General features: G+C 35.4%; 1 pseudogene; it reads right to left on the minus strand.

Moving 5' to 3' along the window:
* Positions 1–765: 765 nt before the first annotated feature.
* On the minus strand, positions 766–1,707 carry LOC100611733 (olfactory receptor 9K2-like; annotated as a pseudogene).
* Between the last annotated feature and the right edge of the window lie 12,598 nt (positions 1,708–14,305).

Below are 14,305 nucleotides of genomic sequence, written 5' to 3' on the forward strand. Positions count from 1 at the left end.
TGGGAGGCCGAGGCAGGTGGATCACGAGGTCAGGAGATCGAGACCATCCTGGCTAACATGGTGAAACCCCCTTTTTACTAAAAATACAAACAATTAGCCAGGGCATGGTGGTGGGCGCCTGTAGTCCCAGCTACTCAGGAGGCTGAGGCAGGAGAATGGCGTGAACCCGGGAGGTGAAGCTTACAGTGAACTGAGATCGCACCACTGCACTCCAGCCTGGGCGACAGAGGGAGACTCCGTCTCAAAAAACAAAACAAAACAAAACAAAAAAAACAGCATGAATACAACAAATGTTTGGAAGACAAAATGATCACATTTAATTTTTCTTCAACTTTTATTTTAAGTTCAGCGGTACATGTGCCAGATGTACGGGTTTGTTATGTGTGCCATGGTGGTTTACTGCTCAGATGATCCCATCACCAAGGTATAAAGCCCAGCATCCATTAACTTTTGTATCGATGTTGTATTTTAATGAATGAGGATATTTATATTTTTCAAGTAGTATTTTGTTTCCACATTGCTATGATTTTCCTGATTCAAGCATATGCTTTTAAATGTAAATTGTAAGTACTTCAGATTTCCGAATATGATAAAATCGATAGAAAGGATTGCCAAAGAAAATATCAAGGTTTGCTCCTATTAAATCTCTTTTATTTGGTCAATGTTAAAGGATCTTAAGTGACTCAAGCTTGACCCCATATTAAAAGCAAATCAAAATGAAAGAATCAATGGACCCATTAATGAGGAAATCATAAGGAAGTAGAATTAGGATAGAGCTTTTTTGTTACACAGGATTTTTCTCAAAGCTTCTTTGACATCTTTGTTTCTTAGAGAGTAGATCAGAGGGTTTAACATGGGTGTAACCAATATGTAAAATACTGAAGCCACTTTGTGAAGTTCAGGATTGCTTGGAGGTGTGAGGTGCACAAAGGAAACAGTCCCATAGAGCAAACTTACAACACCCAGATGGGAGCTGCAAGTGGAAAAGGCTTTCTTTCTCCCTTCACTGGAGGGGATCTTCAAGACTGAGGATACAATATACAGGTAAGATACTATAATAACAACAATTGTAGGCAAAATAATGATGACACTCAAACTCAGAGATACCATCTTATTGACAAAGAGATTAGAACAGGAAATCTTTTCAATTTGATAAGAATCACAGTAGAAGTGATCAATGACTCTGGAAGCACAGAAGGACACTGAGAATGTTACACTGACTTGGAGGATGGAACTGACCCAGCCACAGAAATAAGAACCAGCAACCAACTGAGTGCAGAGGCGTCTTGACATGTGAACACTATAAAGAAGAGGATTGCAGATGGCACTGAAGCGGTCATAGGCCATGACTGCCAGGACAAACCCCTCTGTTACAATGAACAGGGCAAAAAGGAATAACTGGGCAACACAACCTGCAAAAGAGACTGTCTTTTTTTCAGACAGGAAGTTGGCCATGGCTTTAGGAGCAATAACAGTGGAGTAGGAGACGTCAATGAAGGAGAGGTTGCCTAGAAAAAAATACATTGGTGTGTTCAGCTGGGAATCAGTTACAATGATTGTCATCACACTAATGTTCCCCAAAAGAACCATGCTATAGACCAGCAGGAACAGGAAGAAGAGGAGAATGTAGAACTCTGGGCAGACCCTGAAGCCTTCAAGAATGAAATCAGTTACATCTGAATGGTTGCCTGTTCACTTGTCACCCATGGCAAGAACCTGTTAAAAGGTATGAGACAAGGTTAAAAATTGAACTTTCTGCCTGTTCCCTTTTCACCCATGGCAAGAACCTGTTAAAAGGTAAAAGACAAGGTTAAAAATTGAACTTTCTGCCTACTTCTCGGGGTGATAAAATATCCGTTTTTTAGTTGTGGAGGATATTGAAATTTGTGTTGTCATGTCCTTTTGGCCACCCAATTCTGTTAGGCATGAACTGCTGCACCCTTTTATGGGAACTCAACATGAGGTATATTTTAATTGCCCATCTTCACACAAATATAAGTTACCAAACTCATTGATTTCTAATGTGTTTCTCCAAATCCAGTGCTCTTCCCATTACGACAATGTGCCTTTCACTCTTTTTTTTATACCTGTTTAGATCCTCACTTGATATTCATGGTAAGTTTAATATACAGTAACTTAAAGTTTTGAGAGATGTATAAATATTTGTTGTCATCTTTAGCTGGTAATTTCAAATTTATTTTATTCTTAATAATGCTTCTATTTTACAATAGAAGAATCAAATTTAAAAATGATTTAAGACTCCATGAATAGACATTAGACATTAATAGAGTATTAACTGTTTGTGATAGTTTAAAATAGGTTACCAAGGGATTTAACTGAGTCTCCTAAACTTAAAAAAAAAACAAACCCTTAAAAATAGAATGCATCATCACCTTCGTGAAGTGGACAAAGTGCAGACACATTACCAGGAAAAGAAATCCATGAACCTTACAAATCCTGCACAGGTCTGTCAAGAAGCCAAGTTAATCTTAAACACATGTGGAATTAAAAAAAAAAAAGGAAGCTTCAACACAATAAATTGAATAACATTTTTGGCTAGGAAAAAAGTGTATTAATTTTGAGAGCTTTTTTTTTTTTTTTTGAGATGGGGGTCTCACTCTGTTGCCCAGGCTGGAGTGCAGTGGTGCGATTGTGGCTCACTGAAACCTCTGCCTCCTGGGTTTAAGCGATTCTCCTCCCTCAACCTCCAGAGTAACTGAGACTATAGGCACATGCCACCACGCCCAGCTAATTTATGTATTTTTTAATAGAGACAGGGTTTCGCCATGTTGGCCAGGCTGGTCTCAAACTCCTGACCTCAGGCAATCTGCCTGCCTCGGCCTCCCAAAATGCTGGGATTACAGGCGTGAGCCACTGTGCCCAGTCCGTTTCTGAATGTATTAAAATAGTCATGATGGTTACTTTGAATCTATCACACAAATCTTAAGTAGTCAGATTTCTCTGTCTTATAAATTTGCAGGCTTTCTGGTTTTCAAACGCAGAAAATAATCTAAAAAGTACTATCTTGGTTTGGCATGAATGACAGAGTCACCATATTTTGGCCTTGGCTCTCATCTTCCCTTACACATGTGACCTTTCTGTCTGCTTTATCTTCTCCCCAAATCACTCAGCTCCTGTTGTTATCATCTTCTCATCACCCGATCTTTCTCCTCTCCTCCCAATACTATATATTTTTTAAAAGTTAGCAACTTAGTTCACAAGAAAAATAACTGGTTAACAACTCAATATGATTCATAGATTTCTTCTCTCCCCCACTGCTCCATCTTGAAACCCACTTAAATAATCCTAATTAAATTTGTTGTTAAGAAAAGCACTAGTTGTTCCTGTTAATGTCTGCAAGAATGATTGCACTTAAAGATCATGGTAAAACTAGGGCTAAGGGAATGAAGATTTAACAGAGAAATTCCAACCACTCATCATCAGATAATAGGCGGCTCATAGAACAAGTAAAATATTAGAAATTTTTAGAGTAAATAAGAAGGCCTTATTGAAGCCACCAAAGTCACACCACACAACTGGATATTTGGCAGTATTTTAGCAGCAAATGTTCTTTCTTCTAATTCCCAGTTTTATTAATTAAATTACAGAATATTTTCTGAAACTATACCTGACAGTATCCAGTAGGATCAGGAAGTAATTACTGAGATTAATTTTTTTCGAGAATAATATTTACTCATACAATCATTCGTTCAATCGCTGAACAGTTGTGGGCCATCTACTATATGCCAGCCAGAATAAGGTGACCCATGAGTATTAGAAATTAGTTTCTTCTCAAACTACAAGTGCACCTGCATTTTCTCCTTTGTTCACCTTCAATTTATTATGAAATAATCAGCATGTTGTGATCTGCCCTTCAAGAAAAAGATTGTGATTTTTTAAGGTGCATACTGGCTTTATTTTATAATTGGTAACAAGCAAACGTTGCCAATCATAAAATAATTTTTATTTGATAAAGCATGCAGAAATACTTAAGGATGATTAATTATTTGACTAAAATAAAAAAAAACTCATATCTTACCTGAATATGTCTTCTTTCTTGACTTTTGTTAAGCAATTTTCTACTGGTAGATGTGAGGATAAAAAAGTTATTGTATTTAATTCTAGAAAGGCAAAAAGGTTGTAAAACTATATTATGGAAATTAAAGACAATGTCAAAATTAAGCATAATAAAAATAAAAGTTTAGCATAAGATATAAAAATCTTGTTTTGAAATATGTAATTTTGTTCTGTTTTAGGCCCTTATAGATTAATAATAGCTCATTCTTGAATTAAGAATGTCTTTTTTCATTTCCTTAATAGTGTTTTTGCCTGAAAATACCCTGTAATTATATACCCCTCTCATGAGAAAAGAGGATGGAAGAGAATCTATCAAAGCCTCTTCCAGGCCTATGACTATTTCTTTATTGAAACTGAAAAGGAAATGCAACTGAACCTAAAGGATCGCACTGCATGAACATGCCTCCCCTGCGTTGTAGTGTATATTACAGGCATTGGAATGAGAACAATGAAAGCAAAAAGGAAATTTAAATAAGGCAAAGATTAAATCACCAGTGAACTGTGGTAATCCCTGACGATCTATGGAATATGGCAGGAGGGACTGGTGGTGCCCTTAGTTAGCGCTATTGCAACTATTTCAGGTAATTACGGTATAGACTGGGTGGAAGGGGATCCCTCTGGGGGAAGCTAAGAATAAGTCAATTATGGGTGATAACAATGAAAAGTTCCAGGTTCATTCCACCAGGGCCACATAGGAAGGAAGAGACAACAAGAAAAGGATACTATCTATCCTTATTACTTACCTTGAACCATCTCGGAGTCTTTGTGGAAACAATTTCTTGTTAGAAAAACTTGCTTTAGGTTGAGGTAATGTATTTCACATAATTTCCATTTCTCAGTTTAATTTATACCTTCCACATTCACAATTAATTTTTGTATTGCTTCTTTTACATGATAGCTCATAGTCTTATGTTCTATAGGTTTTTTTATTGCCATTTTCTTGTGGGATCATAGGTGATTTCTATTTTGCCTATTGTATCATACAATATATTACATACCAGGTTACCAATGTATTTATAATTAAAATTAATGAGCAAGATTCAATTAACAAGCAAGCCTATTTGAATATAAGTGACAATTATTATCTCAAGGCCTTGTCGCTTCCGATGTACTAAGTCACCTCTGAAGTACTAAGTACTGTGGTTCTAGCTGGACCACAAGATTGAGAGTCCAAACATTAGAATGTGCCTATCTCACTGAAATACAAGAAGTAATGAAAAAAACTAATGAGCTTGAAAGAAATGAACATGTAGCCATTCGGTGTACCATATACTGAAATTCAGTTACCAAAGACTTAGAATATAATGTACAAGATTAAATATCTAAATTAAATTTTATTTAGCATACTTACCAGCTATTACAAAAATAACGTGTACAGAACAACCACAAAGCCTAAGTGTCGTTAAACTCATGTTACTGGGGTCATCAACTAGGAATCTCTGATGATATTAGCTATGCAGTCTCTATTGTTGGCTGGTTGAGGATGACCTTAGCTGGGATGACTGAAGCAACTTATATCTTCTCTGCAGGTGTCTTGTCTTCCATCAGGCAACCCTGGGCATCTTCTTATAGCTATGGTTGAGAAAGACAAATAAAAGCAGAAATATACCACAAGCAACTTTTCAAGCAAACATCTCACTGGCCAAAGCAAGTGATGTGGATGAATCAAGGAATGGGCAGAACATCCCTTCCCTGAGTTGGAGAGCACTGAAAAATGACATAGCAAAAAGGATGGTCAAAGGGAGGGGGTGAATAATTATGACCACTTCTTTTCAACGTGAGGCTATGTCCAGATATGAAGCTGGTGTGTTTTGAAAGTTTACATGGGTTAGGCTTTCATAATCTTTTTAGGCCTTACCATGTGTTCCTTACACAGACTCACTGTTAGAGTGGGTAAAAGCTCTCCTATATCAGCTGCTATTCTCATTTTGGTCTGCCACACTTTCTAGGGAATACCTGTTGGCTACTTTGAATTTGTTTGTTCTCATACCATTTGACCCAGCCATCCCATTACTGGGTATATACCCAAAGGATTATAAATCATGCTGCTATAAAGACACATGCACACGTATGTTTATTGCGGCACTATTCACAATAGCAAAGACTTGGAACCAACCCAAATGTCCAACAATGACAGACTGGATTATGAAAATGTGGCACATATACACCATGGAATACTATGCAGCCATAAAAAATGATGAGTTCATGTCCTTTGTAGGGACATGGATGAAATTGGAAATCATCATTCTCAGTAAACTATCGCAAGGACAAAAAACCAAACACCACATGTTCTCACTCATAGGTGGGAATTGAACAATGAGAACACATGGACACAGGAAGGGGAACATCACACTCTGGGGACTGTTGTGGGGTGGGGGGAGGGGGGAGGGATAGCATTAGGAGATATACCTAATGCTAAATGACGAGTTAATGGGTGCAGCACACCAGCATGGCACATGTATACATATGTAACTAACCTGCACATTGTGCACATGTACCCTAAAACTTAAAGTATAATAATAATAAAATAAAATAAAATAAAATAAAAAGAAATCTGATTTCTTCCATTTGCTTTCTCCAACACAGCAGCCAATAATGCTCAGATTTTGAGGTTGATTGATGCTTTGTTCCCACCTGCTAATATTTGGAGATTCATAGTCACACTTTGTTATATAAATTTGTCTGTCCATGAAATTTGGTTTTGCTCTCTCTAGTTGTTTTTTGCCTAGGGTTAAAAAATTGTTTAAATTCAAACAAGTGGTGGAAGGTTTCTAAAAATTAATCTTGAAATAGAAATTCTCTATGTGAACATATTGACTACATTCAAAAGGGGTACTATATGGTTATTCTGTAAATTGAGCACTAAAATAAAAGCACAACAAGGTATTCTTAAGGCACTACTCTGCTCTTTAGCAAAATTTGTAAGGGGTTATAAAATTTTTAAATTTCTGAGTTATCATTTTGGCAAAATAAGTAACTTACAGTAATCTGAAATTCTATTTCATAATATCAAGTGTTTTAGACTTCGAACATATTTAACAGGCTTTCCAAAATCAAACTTCAATTTCAAAATTGTCTTTCCTGATGCCTGGCTTTTTGGATGGATCAGAGGGCCCCTGAAACATCCAGAAAAGAGGTAAACAGAATTATTTGACATATTCAGGTATATGGGATTGCCAAAATGATGTTCAATCTTCTTTAGGTTATATTTTTGTGAATAATGTTAACATATGTTCCAAAATTGCATGGGATTTCTAAAATTATAAGGTGTGAGTATATGCTATCAATCATAATTAAGGTTGTTATGTTAAGTTATTGTAAAGGATGGAGATAACCAAACTTCTTTGTCAATTATATTCATAACTGTAACTACCCTGGACATTTTGCTATTCACAGACAATTGTTGTCTTGTTTTAATCCTTTTCAAAAGTTGGTTTATAGTCAGCTGTGGAATTTTGACAGGTGCTCTCAAATACATGCTTCTGATAATTTTGGAGACTGTAACATTGGAATAAAGGAAAATAATAAGATATACCTGAATGACAAAGCAAGGTTAAAAAATTGTGCTAAAAATTAAGTGTTACATAAAATATAATTCTAGTCAGAAACAAAAAACATAAATTGCTTAATTATGTTAGAATGTTCAGGCTAGAATAGTACCTGTATTAGTCCATTTGCATGCTGCTAATAAAGACATACCCAAGACTCGGTAATTTATGCAGAAAGGAGGTTTAATGGACTAAGAGTCCACATGGCTGGGGAGGCCTCACAATCACGGAGGAAGGCAAGGAGGAGCAAGTTACATCTTACATGGTTGGCAGCAGGCAAACAGAGAGCTTGTGCAGGGAAATTCCCCCGTATAAAACCATGAGATCTCATGAGACTTATTCACTACCACGAGAACAGCACCAGAAAGACCCACCCCATGATTCACGTGGGAATTGTGGGAGCTACAATTTAAGATGAGATTTGGGTAGGGACACAGCCAAACCATATCAGTACCTTTTAAAGTTTGGTGAAATTAGTGCACTCTCTGGTACTACTTATTAATATTTTATTCTTGCTAGCAAATAAACTTGAAAGACATAAGATAAAGTCACGTGTATTTACTTCTCTTTATCATTTTTCTATAGTTTCTATAAAAGATTTTCTTTTATAATAAGAAAACAGTAATTTGAACTGTTAATAGAATTTTTATTATGTGTCAAATATTCTTAATATTGAAGAATCATAGCATGCAATTCAAAAATACATTATAATGTATATAGATAACAAACTGAAAGCAACTCTCTGTGTGATAAATTAAGGATAATATTTTCTCTTTTTTGCATGTTAGTTTTAGTATATTACATTCTATAACATTGCTAAATAAAAATAGTTGGAAAATTGGTTAAATATACCTTGCCAAACTCACATAATTAAAATAACTTATCTGTAGTCTATAAAAGTAAACATAATTTTATCTGCTGTTTATAAAATCCATAGATAAAGCAAAAACTAACAAAATGTCATTTTGTGGTTTAAAAAATGCCCTACAAACGAAAGTACAAAAGGAAAGTTACATAATGTAATTACTGTCAAACTGAGACAAAATAATGTGTTCTTGCTTTAGCTCTAAGTTTATTCAAAAACATGTCAACAAACATTTAAGAGAATATTATATAAATATTATTCATTGCATAACCATGCCATTGAACTCACTAACAAGGAAATATAATTATAGGTAATAAAACTTAGGCAGCTTAGAATATATTTGAGGTTACAAAGTCAAACTAATTTATACTTCTTATTTACATATATTGATTCACTTGAGATTTCTTGTAGTTTTGTTTTGTTGTAGAATTGATACATGATCTTATGAAAAACACTCAAGTTCTAAACTCATTGTGCAAAAGTAATCTTTCTTTTATATTCTACCAGTATTATTCTTGCCTCTCATTCTTGTTTAAAGATTTCTCTGACTTCTTTCTAGCGTGTTTTACAGTTTAGACAGACAATGTGAGTTAAAATGCTGCAGGATCCTTACTGACTTCACTATGTGTAATAGTCAGTGTTCTCTAGAGGGACAGAACTAATAGGATAAATGTATATATGAAGGGGAGTTCATTAACAAGAATTGACTCACATGATCACAAAGTGAAATACCACAATAGGCCATCTGCAAGCTGAGGAGCAAGGAAGCCAGTCCAAGTCCCAAAACCTCTAAAGTAGGGAGGCCAACAGTGCAGCCTTCAGTTTGTGTCTGAAAGCCCAAGAACCCCTGGCAAACCACTGGTGTAAGTCCAAGAGTCCAAAAGCTAAGAACTTGGAGTCTGATGTTCCAGGGCAGGAAGCATCCAGCATGGGAGAAAGATGTAGGCCGGAAGACTCAGCCAGTCTAGTCCTTCCGCCTTCTTCTGCCTTCTTTCTCTAGCCACACTGGCAGCCGATTGGATGGTGTCTATTCACACTGTGGGTGGGTCTTCCTGAGGGTGGGTCTTCCTCTCCCAGTCCACTGACTCAAATGTTAATCTCTTCTGGCAACACCCAGAAACACCCAGATACACCCAGAAACAATACTTTGCATCCTTCAATCCTTCAATCCAATCAAGTTGACACTTAATATTAACCATCACACTATGTTACTGTGGTTAATTACCTGATGTAAACATGTCAGCTTGCTTGGCTGCCCTTGTGGTAACTAATTATCATGTCACATGAGTTTTGCTTCTTTACATCAAATAAAACAACAAAAAAATAAAAACAGAGTCTTTCTGTCTAATTTTGACCCCTCCCTAAGATAAACCTTGATATTCCCCAGAAATTGCTGACTTCCTAATTAAAAACAACTCTTTTCTGAATTTCACAATGCTTATATCTGAAGATATGCCATGGCCTTTATGGGTGTGACATAACTGGCTTTTTTATCACCAAGATCAAATTAACTATAATACTTGTAACCTTGATAATCTCGTGAGAGTTTGGGGGATTTTGTTTTTCCTTTAAATGGCTGTTGCTTTTCTTTTTTCTTCAATCTGGTGAGCTAGTCCTAAAGCCTGGACTCTATTGCAAACTTTCATTGCAAGTAAACTACCTTTTTTTTTCAAGGTAGGAAAAAAAACTACCTTTTTTTCCTTTTTCCTTTGAAACTTCTTTTGAAGGTTTTGCTGGGTAAACTGAGGGCCAAACCTAACTCAACCTCATGTACTGAGATTTGAGCCTTCTGAAGTGTTTTCACCAAGATCTCTCTTTTCTCAGTTCCCAGGGTGAATGTCATGTAGCTAGAGAACTCTTGCTCTAATTTTGTATTTCTTTCCTAATTCTGGTTTTTCAGCAAATCTAACTCTGATCCTGATTTGTCCCCAGCCTCATGTTTCCCCATGGAAATCTGATATTGTGGGACAGTATCTATTAGATGACAGTCAACAAGACAGATGTTCTATAGAGTTGACCTTTTTTATTTTTCATCTTGAGTCTTCACTTTCTTTTAACATCCTTTAAGCTATGCATTTTATTTGTATGCCATTGTGAGCCTAAATCATCAGAAAGAAAACAATACATTTCTCTCTGGAATAAAGGGAAGATCTTAGAGATCTGGAATAACCGTGACTGTTATGGAGCTTTTGTGCTAAGTTTACTCTGACTTACAGCTGCCACTGGAAAATGAGGCTTCTAGTTCTCATAATGAGCATGTAAATTTTAAAAATGCCTTTTCTATCCTGAAGTAATTCATTTCTTACAAAGATCTTTTGTACTTTTTCTGTATCTGTGGCAAATTCTCTCTTATGTCAGGAAATATTTGGAAATTAATTGGTTGTAAAGCCATTTTCACACACTGTAATAACATCTATTTCAAACAGGCACATTCCCATCTATGGGGAGAAAATGTGTAAATGTTTCCCAAAAACTTCTGAAACTGGTTTTGTATGGCAAAGCCTCTGGCTTTTAAGAAAAGTGTTCATAATTTGAACAAACTGTACAAAATAGAACAAATGAATGAAAGAATGGAATGAAGAATGGGGAAAATTACTTTTGATTTGAGAAGAAGAGTTTCATGACTATGAAAAATCTGATGCTTCTGAGTACATGATTTCTCTTTCTCCTCTTTCATACTAAAAGAAAGGCCCATAGAAATATACAAATGATGGAAAATTCAGATGTAAAACTGTGCTTCACATACTGACAACACAAACTTAATGGTGCTTAAAGTTATGACCCTAGCTGAACCCTCAATCTCACTCAACAGGTGCTACAGAAAAAGCAACGCACAATATGTTGAGAGTTAGTCAGCTAAAAACTGTTCCTGAATGTGCTAATCTACCTAAGAGTTTGATAAGAATAAAGTATGTTTTGAGTCAGAAATACTTTCTCAGCAAACATATTGATATATCTTCACTTATAGAACTACACAGTAGTCTGTTTATCAAATGAAGCTGTTCTTCATTAGCTTATAAAGACTAGAAAAGCATTTTTAATATGAGAGAACTGTAAAATTTTCTAGAAATACTTCATGCAAAATGTTCTGCATTTGTTGGCTTGCTTAAAATAAGCTTCAGACACTTGATAAAACTTAAGGAGAAAAATAATTTAGCTAAATTTGTAATGGTTTTGGTTATTAGGCTTCACGGCAGGTGGCAATGTAGTGCAAGTTGTTAGAAAGAGAAGAATACGAAGTAAACTTCAGTATTCTCAAAAAAATGAGATTTATATTTGATATATTAATGTGGTAAAAAAAAAACCTTGTGTAAGCTGACAATAATTTTGGCTTAGAAACAATGTTATTTCTTCTGCCTGCTCTTATCGGTTTTAAAAAATAATGTGAAAATAATAATTTCATTTATACAAGATTTAGGTTCATTTTCTCACACAAAGCCTAATCAATTTAAATTTCCTTAATTACCTTTACTAGATTTTATAATAAGTAAGTTCTCACTTTCACAAAAATGATATAATAAGCAGGAATTTATAATTAAATCAATTAAAAGCTCAACTGAAGCAAAGTATAATATCTGGTTACTTTTAACAAGTATTTCCTCTTATAAACATATTTACTTCTTATAATGCTGATTATGATGAAAATTTAATAATTCTACTTACACTACTTGGAAAAACATTTAAATACCATACCTATGCATGACACAATGCTCAGTCTTCAAGTATAGGTTTAATATATACATGGACTTCTTTTATTACATAGAATATAAACTGGCCATCATTTAATATGTGGAAAAGAATATGTAGGATTTTGGATGCATTAGTATCATTTTCATATTTAACACTTTACGGCATATCTGAAAAGTCATGCCTGACTATGGGAGCATGTGTATGAAAGAAAATAAAGGGAATAACACCAATTTTAAATTGTCTGGTTGTGTCAACACACTATAAAATATAAAAGACAACTTTTTTGTTATAGTATGTTGTAGAAGGTTTGGAGGTAGACTTTCAAAAAATGAGTATGAGAAAAAACAATAAAATGTTTACAATTTTGGCCATTGTTGGGTGCCTCATGTTTTATTTATATACCAGGGAAAATCTTTTGAATCCTCCCATGCAACATGTTACACAGATGGTAACATGACAAACTGATTTTTGAGTACATAGTCTACCCTAAAACAAGTTAATTGGTTCACAGAGTGCAGACACTCTTTATAGTGTCAAAATAATCTCACTTGAGAACTATTAACATTGTGTACTTTTCTATGTATTGAAAACAGTTTTTAATTTTGTCTATTCTGAATAAGCTAGAATTTCTAATTATCAGTTTTTGCTTCTCTATTTATTTTCACTCTAGCCTGAAACTATAACCATTTTTAATGGTTAGTGTTCATATCTTGTCTCTTCTATCAACTCTTCCCAAATTCAAGCCACAAATTCAGAATAATGAAACTCTTTTGGTGTCTCTTTCCCAAACAGCATCCACAAAAACTTTCCCAGAGAGCATTTACAAAGATCGTTGCCGTAACATTATAACAGAAGAAATCCACGAGATTCTCCATATTTATAATGGTATCAGAGTGAATGTGGGATCAGGAAAGCATTCATAGTAGTCAATTGGTGGGACCTGGCATAGGATATCAGAGCATGGTTGAGTTGTAGATGGTTTCCATACAGCAGAAACGCCCAAGGCAGAGTGTTGGATAATGGTCAGGATGCAAAGGGTATTTACACAGGTTTATACTAGCAGCAGCCCAGCAACAGGTGCAGAAGCCAGATTAGGATAAAAAGAACAATCATGTAGGGGAAAGAGAGACAGCAGTAATGAGAGTATAGAGAACATATAAAGTGGAATTAGTCAAAAAGTAAATATATTAAACATAATGAGTATTGGAGAGGGAGTTTGCAATATGCAAATTGAGAAACCAGAATAAACTCTGTACTGTTGGATTGGAATTTATAGTATCAGAATAGATTCACTGTAATAGTCCATTCTCATGCTGCTATAAAGAACTACCTGAGACTGGGTAATTTATAAAAAAAAAAAAAAAAGAGGTTTAATTGGCTCATGGTTCTGCTGGCTGTACTGGTAGCATGGCTGGGGAAGCTTCAGGAAACTTTCAATCATGGCAGAAGGTAAAGGGGAAGCAGGCACATCTTCACATGGTGGAGCAGGAGAGAGAGAGAGAAGGGGGGAGGTGCTACACGTTTTTAAACAACCAGATCTTATGAGAACTCACTCACTATCACTAGAACAGCAAGGGGTAAGTTTGCCCCCATGGTACAATCACCTTCCATCAGGTACCGCCTCCACTATGGGGGATTACAAGTCAACATGAGCTTTGGGTGGGGACAGAAATCCAAACCATATCACTCATCATTTTCAATATGTAATAGATATAGAAATGTAGGTGCAAATGATGGTATGTATGCATACACGTATGAGTGCACATATGAATGTATGTGGATGTGTACATATACATATATACATATGTATGTCTGCCAACTAAGAGACCTACCAGCACCTAAATAGCAGTATCATTGAACACACATCACCCATATCTTGATTTCTAAATACACTTCTCCACTAAAAGGAACCAGGGATCCTTGGAGAAATGCGTAATTTCATATCAGATAGGCAAAGAACACAAAAATCTGTTCTGTTGTTTTGTGTCAAAAAGTATAAAGTGTTAAAAGAATGTTGGAGATAAGTCAAAAAAACACAGAAGCTAGCTCAAAGAAACTCCCACTGGCTAAATTGGGGATAATTTGAGCATCAAAATAAATAATGTCAATAATGTATTATAACACA

The sequence above is a fragment of the Pan troglodytes genome, chromosome 10 (genome assembly GCF_028858775.2).
Source record: "Pan troglodytes isolate AG18354 chromosome 10, NHGRI_mPanTro3-v2.0_pri, whole genome shotgun sequence".
In the NCBI taxonomy this organism is placed as follows: Eukaryota; Metazoa; Chordata; class Mammalia; order Primates; family Hominidae; genus Pan; species Pan troglodytes.